Below are 11,250 nucleotides of genomic sequence, written 5' to 3'. Positions count from 1 at the left end.
CACTGGTTATAGGTCTGTTCAAATTTTCTATTTCTTCCCATTTGAGTTTTGGTAGTGTGTATGTGTCTAGGAATTTGTCTCTTTCTTCCAGATTTTCCAGTTTGGTGGCATATAATTTTTCATAATATTCTCTAATAATTGTTTCTATTTCTCCTATTCTGAATGACAACCTTGTTGGATAAAGGATTCTTGGCTGCATATTTTCCTATTCAGTACGTTTTATATTTCCTGTCACTCTCTTCTTGTCTGTCAAGTTTCAATGGGCAGGTCTGCTACTACTCTTATGTGTCTACCCTTGTAGATTAAGGTCCATTTGTCCCTACCTGCTTGCAGAATTCTGTCTTTTTCTTTGTATTTTGCCAGTTTTGCTATGATATTTTGTGGTGTTGACCTGCTTTTGTTGATTTTGAAGGGAGTTATCTGTGTCTCTTGGACTTGGATGTCAGTTTCCTTCCCCAGATTATGGAAGGTCTCAGCTATAATTTGTTCAAATATACCTTCTGCCCCTTTCTCTCTCTTTCTTCTTCTTCTGGAACTCCTATGATACAGATATTTTATTTCATTGAATCCCTTAGGTCTCTAATTTTCCCTTCATAGACTAGTAATTTTCTTTCCCTCTTTTTTTTAGCTTCATCATTTTCCATAATTTTATCTTCTATTTCACTTATTCTCTCCTCTGTTTCTTCCATCCTCACTGTCACTGTATCTAGTTTATTTTGCATCTCATTTATAGCCTTTCTTAATTCATCATGACTATTTCTTAGGTCTTTGATCTCTGCAGCAATAGATTCTCTGCTGTCTTCTATGCTTTTTTCAAGTCCTGACATTTTTCTTATGACTGTTATTCTAAATTCTTGTTCAGATATGTCGTTTATGTCTGTTTGGAGCAATTTTCTTGCTGTCATTTGTTCCTGGAATTTCTTTTGAGAATTCTTCCATTTCATCATTTTGGCTAGGTTTCTGTCCTTTACATGTTTTCATAGCTTGCTATGTGTCCTGTACCTGTGAGAAGTACTATATTAAAAAAGGAGTCATACTTTGTCCAGGGCCTCGCACTTCAGGAAGTGTTTTTGGTGTGTGTTGCATGCACTCTGTTGTTGCATATTTGGCTGTTCTGTCCCACTGGTCAGTCTTCTACAAAGCTTCTCCTTACTGGTAGTGGTGGATTGTTTAGAGCTTCTTCCAGGTGTGCTTTGATTTGTTCAAAGGGAAAGGGCAGGGGGCCTGATTCCATACAAACAGAAAAATGAAAGGGGAAAAAAAAAAAGACCAAGCAGAGACTGAAAGAAAGTAACAGGCTTAATCTAGAGAGGGAGAAAGGAAAATAAAGAGGCAGATATAGAAAAGGTATAAAAAGAATAGAGTAAAAATTCATGATTAAATAGACAAAAAAAGGGAAAGAAAGAAAAAAATATGTAAATAATATGTGCATATATTATATATAATTATTGACCATAAATCAAATCAGAAACTATGAGCCTGATTCCAAAGGAAAGAAAAATAGGGGGTAGAAAGAAAAAGAAGAGCAAAGAGAAGAGAAGGAAATAAAAGAAAAAAGAAGCAACAGACTAACATACTAAACCGCAGGATAGTTGTCTGTTGGTGCCTGGGACTGGTGGCTCTGCTGGTCCAGAGGAGAGGCAATCTGGTTCACTCAGTGTCAGTACTGCTCCAGTAGATAAGCAGTTGCCACGAACGGAGGGTGGCTGAGTGGGTCCCACCTCCACTGGGGGCCGCTGTCCTGTTCCCTGAAGCCCCACCATGTTGGTGATGGGGAGAAAAATGGCACATTATATTTTTATATATTAACATGATAAATATTTAATATTAAAATATTTATGTATGTGTATTTCAATTTATATAAGTTTCCATAAAGAAGTTAAATCTCACATGCTGTCCCCTAACTTAATTTGAGCTCACACTTACATCATTCTCAATGTTCTAGTAGTCAATCTCAAATGAAAGCAATGACATAATGAAAAACTGATTCACTCACTATACCATTCTCTGCTCACTATAACTCTGCCTCCGGAGTTAGAAGCTATAAAGAAACACTGGCACTTTAGCTTTACTATCAAGAGGGAGTTTTATCAGGCAGAACTTGCTTTAGAGATTTGCATTTTATTGGATGGACAAGTGACTTTGATAGTGACAGATGATATTGAAAGGTTTTCTACAAATGCTTTGTAACTGCCCCTCCACTACCAATAAATATTCTTTAACATTTTTATCTCTGTAGCAACATGCTTTACATAACATATTTAAAATATAAATATAACAATTTTAGTATGTAGATTAACCAGTGTTTTCACAATTGCATTCCACAGATTAGCTATCTAGATAATACTAAGTACTTAAAACAGGAAACAGGAATAAAACCATGCCATAATTTGAAATTAAGGCAACTAAGGATAATTCAGGAATGAAAAGATAATCTCAGGTACAAAATACAAGACGGGAAAGAGCAAATGGAAAGCCCAATGACTGACATGAGACAGTGCCTAGAGAAAATACACAGCTAATGTGGTATCACCTTGTTTCTGGTACTGTTAACAGAAGCTGATAATCATTTAAGTCTTACAGTGACAACATATTAGGCTGAGAAGAAAAACAGAATAGAGGAAAACTCTCAATAACATTGCTTTGTATTGTGTAATAATTTTTTCAACAGAAAAAAAAAGTCAATATTGTCTATAGACCTAGCAGTATGTGGAGAAGAAGGTATAAAAATTCTGGTATCATGTTTACTTTTCTATACGGACTAAAAAGGAAGTGGATCATATTTGGATAAATACAAAGATATTTCAATACTAAGATAATTCTTCGCATTTCTCAATAGCATTCCTGCTTTGCAGTGACACTTGACTTCAAGTTTTATTCAGCAAATTATCAACTATTAACTAAATACCCAGTATGTGGAGATACAGAAAAAAAAATCTCTGCTTGTGGAGTTTATATTCTAGTGGAGAACTTAGTGTCTGGTGGGAAGGCATTTTCATTTCCTAGAATGCATCACACTTTCCCATATTGCTGGTTTCTGAAACAGAGTTTCTCCTGTTTTCATAAACTACTATTGCTCATTCCTACTCATTTTCCAGTATCCCAAATATTACTTCTCCTGTAAGTTTTTATAATAGTACAAAACTGAGTTTAGTGTGCACAGTCATATGTCATGAGACTATCTGATGTTTAATTTATCAGTACTAATACATTTTATTGAAGATGAATTGACTATCTTAATTAGATTGATAATTATTGTTGGGTCTACCTCAGTGCCTAAGAAAGTGATTGGTACATAAAAAATGCTAAATTAAATCTATTTAATTGTGAGGCTGAGCAAGTATTGTACCATTATTATTAGGGAAATATTCTCTTGTGTATTCTAAAGTAGAGTAAGAGTAAGGGCTAGCTGTTTCTGAATGAGAAAAAAAAATAACCAGACTAATTAATTGAAAAATTTGATTAAACCTCTTTCTAACATTAAAGAATTGGCTGTTTCTTTCCATTCTTGTTTTCATTTTGATATTATTGGGTCATATCAAACAAATAAGTTATGTTAGATGATTTGTCAAACATGCATGGAGAATATGGAGGCTTACACTGAGGAAAATATCTTACTACTTTATTAGAATATAATTAGTAAAACTGTTTCTGTTATGCTACATGTAATACTGCATATAGATTCACTTCAAAAATCAATTTAATATTTAAACATATAAAGTATATTTATTAACCACATTGTAAAATAAAAAAATGGATGAACTGAGGAGGTAAAAATATGATAAAATTTCTAATTTTAAAATTCATACCTGCATGATCATGGCGAATTTCTTCATTTCTCTGAACCTCTACTCTATCTTTTTTTAAAAATCAATTTTCTTGTTGTTATGCTATCAAATGATACTATTTAAAATTTTTTTCCAACTTTATTGAGGTACAATTGACAATAAAATTGTGTGTATTTAAGTTGTACAATATGATGATGAGATATATGTATACACTGTGAAATGATTATGCCAATCAAGTTAATTAACACATCCATCACTTCACATAGCTGTCGTTTTGTGTGTGTGTGTGTGTGTGTGTGTGTGTGAGTGTGTGGTGAGAACACTTAATATCTATTCTCTGAGTGGATTTCAAGTATATAATATAGTATTATTAATTATGCTATATATTGGATCCTCAGAACTTACTCATCTATAACTAAAAATGTGTAACCTTTCACTAACACTTCCCAATTTTCCCCATCTCCCATCATTATACTGTGTTTGAGTTCAGCTTTTTTTAGATTGTACATATAAGTTAGATCAGACACCATTTGTCTTCTCTGTCTAGCTTAATGCCCTCCAAGTTCATCCATGTTGTCACATGTAGTAGGGTTTCCTTCCCCTGGATATATACATATTGCATTTATTTATCCATTCATCCATTGAGAGACACTTAGGTGGTGTTTGAATCTTAGCTGTTGTGAATACACTGCAATGTAAGTGTAAGTGTAGTTATCTCTTTAGATACTTATTTTGTTTCCTTTGCATATATACCTAGAAGTGGTACTGCTGTGTCACAAATTAGTTCCATTAAAAATATATATTTATTTATTCTGAGAGAGAAAGAAGGTACAAGCAGGGGAAGGGAAGAGAGAGAGGGAGAGAGAGAATCCCAAGCAGGCTCTGCGCTGATGCAGGGTTCAGTCTCACAAACCGTGAGATCATGACCTGAGCTGAAATCATGAGTTGGACACTTAACCAACTAAGCCACCCAAGTGCCCCAAGTTAGTTCCATTTTTAATTTTTGAGGAACCTCCATACTGTTTTCCATTGTTACTGCACCAATTTAAATTTCCAACTACAGTACACTGGGGTTCCCTTTTCTCCACATCCTCACTAACACTTGTCATCTCTGTCTTTAATAGCCGTCTTAATTGGTATGAGGTGATTTTGATTTGATTTGTAGTTTTTCCCTGATTATTAGTGATGTTGACACCTTTTCATGTACTATGTGTCCTTGGAAAAATGTTTATTCTGGTTCTTTGCTCATTTTTAAATTGAATTACTTGTTATTTTGCTATTGATTTTCTTATATATTTTGAATATTAACCCCTTATCAGATACATGGCTTGTAGTATTTCACATGTATAAGGACTAGAGCATTTAAAAGAAAATAAAGTCCTAATGCTTTCAACTTTATACTTTGTGACAAACCTTGCTTCTTCTACAATTCTTTCTTTATTGCAATAATTCACAAACACCTTAACAAATTATTTATAAGATGGAAAAGAAGCAAATGGTATACCTTGATTTTTCCACTTCTATATACACTAGATTTGAATGAAAAACTATATTATGAATTGACCCTAAACAGTAATATTAAAATAATCTGATTGTTGTTCTTGTCATCATATTTATAAATGTATCATTACATATGGTATTTAATTAATTTTTCTTTGTTTAAAAAAATCATACTATGAAAAAAGTCATTAATGATCTATATGTAAAGTTTCTTTTCTTGGCACTGAATATGCAATGGATAATTTGTGTTGAAAGTGGTTACTCATAAGATAATGCTGAAATGAACTCTATAAAGGTCATTAGCCTTATTTATTAAAATAAAATTAGGGGTGCCGGAGTGACTCAGTTGTTTAAGTGTCTGACTTCAGCTCAGGTCATGATCTCACGGTTTGTGAGTTTGAACCCTGCATTGAGCTCTCTGCTGACAGCTCAGAGCCTGGATGCCTTGGATGCTGTGTCTTACTCTCTCTCTGCCCCTCCCCTGCTTATGCTCTGTCTCTCTCTCAAAAATGAGCAAACATCACTCATCATCAGGGAAATACAAATCAAAACCACTAGGAGATACCACCTCACACCTGTCAAAATGGGTAGCATTAACAACTCAGGCAACAACAGATGTTGGCAAGGATGCGGAGAAAGATGATCTCTTTTGCATTGTTGGTGGCAATGCAAGCTGGTGCAGCCACTCTGGAAAACAGTATGGAGGTTTCTCAAAAAGCTAAAAATAGATCTATCCTATGACCCAGCAATTGCACTACTAGGCATTTATCCATCGGATACAGGTGTGCTGTTTTGAAGGGACACAGGCACCCCCATGTTTATAGCAGTACTATCAACAATAGTCCAAGTATGGAAAGAGTTCAAATGTACATCGATGGATGAATGGATAAAGAAGATGTGATACACACACACACACACACACACACACACACACACACACAATGGAGTATTACTCAGCAATCAAAAAGAATGAAATCTTGCCATTTGCAACTACATGGATGGAACTGGAGGGTATTATGCTAAGTGAAATTAGTCAGAGAAAGACAAAAATCATATGACTTCACTCATACGAGGACTTTTAGAGACAAAACAGATGAACATGAGGGAAGGGAAACAAAAATAATATAAAAACAGGGAGGAAGACAAAACAGAAGAGACTCATAAATATGGAGAACAAACTGAGGGTTGCTGGAGGGGTTGTGGAAGGGGGGATGGGCTAAATGGGTAAGGGCATTAAGGAATCTACTCCTGAAATCATTGTTGTACTATATGCTAACTAATTTTGATGTAAATTTTAAAAAATTAAAAATAAAATTAAAAATAAATGTTTAAAAAATAAGTAAACATTAAAAAAACTTAAATTAAAATGCAGTATTCAATTTCTTTGGTTAATTCAAACAACTTCTGTTTCTGCAATAGTTTAGGGCAGATTACATATAAATAATATGAAAATACTCATTTATAAATTATAATGTGTTCAATATATTAGTATAATAATTTGTGATAGAAGCATTTATGCCTATTCCTCAATCTTTAGAATAATTTTAGTCATTGGACATTATTGTAAAAGTCACACCTCACTAAACTAATAACCACACTGCAACAAAATGATAGATTTGCTTGCAATCGCCTTTTGACCAAAGTCATGATTATGTACTAACAGAATGGAAGATAGACAGGATAAAAGGCTCTGATTGTTCAGACTACACACAATAACTGGTAATACACAACACCAAGTAAGAAACACATTATAGTCAGCATCTTATCTTTCTCCAATGTTTTTTATATAGCTGAGATTAATATGAAAAAACATAGTTTAAATTATGTTGGTTTTAAAATAGATAACCAGCTTTGGATCCAAAAAAGGATTTAAAATAACTACAATATTAATGATGAGCATCAGTATTTTCCACTGAACCTCTAAGTGAAGTACACCCAACCAGATTTCTTTCTTTCTTTCTCTTCCTTTCCCAGGAGTCTCCCTAATTTTTCACTGGCTCTGGATTAAAAAGAAGTATTTTGATGCTCTTTCATTTCCTAACAAACCTGGTGACTGATAAATGTTCACAGAGAGCTTTATGCTCTGGAGAACTTGGATCTGTATATATTAATCACAAGGTGGAAAGTTTATTCCTCTTTTTTTGTTCTGCTTCCCATTGTCAAAACTTGAGCTGATATATGGATATAAGAAAGAATGCAGCAACCTCAGTTCCATGCAATTTATATAACGTGAGCTTGAATTTTTGTTCTCAGGTTGTCCTTCTTGTCTTTGTATTTTGAAGAGGCTTTAAATCTCTCTCTTCTACTTTTTTGTCATTGTCACCATCTTTTGCAGTTTCTTTGGCAGCTTCCTCACCATTCTGTTCAGGTTGTAAAAAATCTTCCTATTATAAATGGCTTTTAACACATCCCCTCTCTTTTCTGCTTTTCATAGCATTCTAACCTTGCTTTGATCCTTTTTCTTCCCTTTCTTTTCATTTCTCCCCCTACCCCAGCTTTTTTTTTTTCTTGGTTTTCATTCCTAATGTCTCCTTACAGTGACATCAGATTGCTCAGTAGGCAGTTCATATTGATTTGGCTACTGTTTGGAAAGCAGATTTCATTTTCAGTAGAGAAATAGGAATGTCTGAAGAAGGACACACTTTGTAGAACAAAAGACTGGGCAGCTGCTTCCGGACTCTTCCTTTTTGGAATACTAAGGAGAGATCTATCTCTTCAAATCCTAACAGTTATTTATTTCACCTATGGGATTTTTTTTAAGACCCATAAAAACTTATCAGTAAAAAAAATTTCTGCATTTATTTTCAAGTAATTTTCTTTGAGAAATTGATTCCTTAGTACGTTAGAATTTCTGTAAAACAGAAAATATAAGGGGGGAGGGGCCAAAGCAGGGATTGCTATCAGATCAAATGGGGTGAAAATGTATTCCTTTGGAAGCATGTCCTCATTCTCTTTAATTGAGCCCCTACTTGTTTCTCAATTGTTCTCTGTTGTAGTCTGATAGCTTTCATCCTGACTGTTTTGTTTCTCTCCTATTCTCATTTATAGTGTCAACTTACATTTAGGGCAGTGAGAGTTAACTTGCTCACTGTGACACTGCAATCAATTAATCACCTTTAGCTTTCTTTTCTGCCTTCCTATTGGCTAGTTTATAATTGAGCCATGGGGCAAAAGCCATTTCCAGCCACAGTCTGTCAGCTTGTTCAGCAACTCATTTATTAGTTTGATAAGATAACCTTTTCACAGCAACATCTAATCAAAAGCACCAAATTTAACATACAGTGGAATTATTCAGAAATCCATGTCTAGATTCTACTTGGGTCAGATTATAATGGTCAGAGAATTGTTCTCTCAGAATTAATTGGGAGTAGAAATGTAGTATGTAGTCCTCTAACCATTATGCTCTGGTTCAAGATGTTGATAAAGACTACAGACTATGAGACAGTTGACAGCTAAGTACCTAGAATACAGAAATATTTTTTCCCTAACTTTGAATTTCACTATGTAAACCTAAACTTACTAAGCCATACACATTTAAATTTTTTTATTAAACAACTATATTCTATGGCGAATTTTATCTTCTTCTGTATTTCATACTATTTAGTAGGTAAACATTACCCTGATTTCCCTCCCTTTATATAATTATAATGTGACATAAGAAATACTCCATTTTCTTTAGATTCAAAAGAGATAGTGTAAATCTTCACTACAATCTTTAATTTGAATTATGGGGGAGATTCCACTTAGGCTAGCGGGTACAGCACCTGTACCACCTCACCATACAGATAGTTTCTAGCAGGTAAAATCTGTTCCAGAGCACAACAGAATGAAGCACAACATCATGTATTCTCCAAAATCTAGGTTCCTACCTCCTTTACAGAGAAGTCATAGTCCCTTTGCTTATCGTATACAAATTTTGCTTGTTTTGACACATATATGAATTAATTAAAACTACTTTATTGTTATTTTTTACTTTACATTCCTTTCTCCCCTCCCCATGGAAAATATAAATTTTACTTAATTTTTATGTGTAACCAGAGATCCATTCTTATTTGCACTCTTTTCCTTTCTGTTGAGGCGTTAGTACTAAGAAAAGGAAGCTGTAATGATGCCTTTTCCAGATTCCCCTTCTAAAAAGTACTTGCTGCTCAAATATCCCCCTGCAAGAGATGTCATTGGCAGACAAACCTCAGCTGGCAGCACCCTCAGGGATGGCTTCAGCATCAGAGAACTTCCTCACTCAAGGTCATGCCCTTCAGGGGGTGACCAACATCAAATGACTGATGGAGAAGGGTATATAAATGCTTGGTCATTTCAGCCAATGAAGGACTATTCTAACAGGTTGTTCTGCAAGTGACTGGTTGAGGTTATCACTAGGCCAGGACCAGAACTCAAGTACTCCTGCTCTCAAACCTTGTTTCATGCCTCTCCTTCCACAAGTGTTGATAAATCTGAGTCCATCTCAGTCTCTTTCCCAAATAACACAATTTGTGTTATATGGTAAGTTTCTTTACATGCCTATCACATTCTCAATCCTTGTACTCTATTTTACTATTCAAAATCATATATGACTAAAATGCTATTAATTATTACTGTAATCATAATCATATAAAATGAGTACTTATTTAGCCCATTAAATGTTCACAAGAGAAGATGTTTAGAATGAAAATAAAAGGTTATGCTACATTACTGAGTACTTATAATATGCTAAGCTTATTCTAAGTATTTTTGGGTACCAATTATTTTATGTAATTCTTCAACAGTTAAGCAAAGGGTCATTCGGCATTTAAAGTAACTTGAACAAAGTTGTATGGTTATAAGAAAGTATTAGAACCTAGATTTTAAATATGCAAATCTTGTCTCAGTCTTCCTAGTCTTACATTAACTTTGAGACGTTTAATCCAGGGGTCATCACATATGAGCATAAACATACATCAGAATTGTGGGGAATAAGTTTAGGATTCCCTGGGTTAAGAAGGCATAAAGAATTACAAAGCCATAGGATGCTCACACTCAAGTTTGGGTAAACAAGATTACGCGAATAAGGATAGAGAATGGGGGCAAAGTCCCCCAGGATGGGCGTGGGGCAAAGGCCCACAGAATAGAGAGAAGCAGGGCAAAGGCCCCAGTACAAAGATATATAAAGTAAGCAAGATTAGATATTCAGGGCAAAAATGCCCCCCAATTTAGCACTATAGCAGAAAGTTGCTTTCACAGAAAGGAAGGACCAACTTAGTTAAACAGGTAAATAGGGCTATAGACTGCTGCATGTAAAGCTGCCCAGAGCAGAGCTGATAAGCAAAAGAAAGGTGCCTTATTAACCCTGAGGTTATGTGCTCTGTCTTATCTCCTAGGCCAACTAAGATAAACAGACACAGTGCCTCCTGTCTGCCATTAACAACCATCTGCCCATCTGCCTGGATTTTGTTTTATATTGACCCAAACCCCAAACACCATATATCTTCAAAACCCCCTTTTCCTCATGCCCATGAGTTAATATTCAGATTCACTGTCTCTTTGTGCACACTCATCCCGTTTGTAAGCCTTCTGATCTTAATAAATATGGAGTAAGGACCCTTATTTGGGGCTCTTGTCTTTTCCTGGACATTAGCCATCTCTCACATTTTAATCCTGCATCCACTTTCTTGATGGACAAGAGAGAACTTTAGTCACAGAGTCTATGACACAAAATCACATGGAATGATTGGAGGAAAATACAGATTGCTGGGCCCCACTTCCAGAGATTTTCAATCAGCCAATCTGAGGTATGGCCAGAGAACTAACATTTCTATCAAATTCTCAGGTGATGTTGATACTGCTGTTCCCAAACCATACTTTCAGAAACATTGGTTTAAATAACAATACAGGCATCCTCTCAATTTATCTGGAAGTGATATTAGTTGAATCAATGATCTAGGAATCTACACTGTTTATATGGTCACTAGCAAAATGAAGTAAATGG

Source organism: Lynx rufus, unplaced genomic scaffold, assembly GCF_022079265.1.
Source record: "Lynx rufus isolate CCGP_SWC_20201006 ecotype Redwood Valley unplaced genomic scaffold, mLynRuf1.p SCAF_12, whole genome shotgun sequence".
Lineage (NCBI taxonomy): Eukaryota > Metazoa > Chordata > Mammalia > Carnivora > Felidae > Lynx > Lynx rufus.
The sequence above is the reverse complement of the archived record's forward strand: the minus strand, read 5'-3'. Positions refer to the sequence as shown.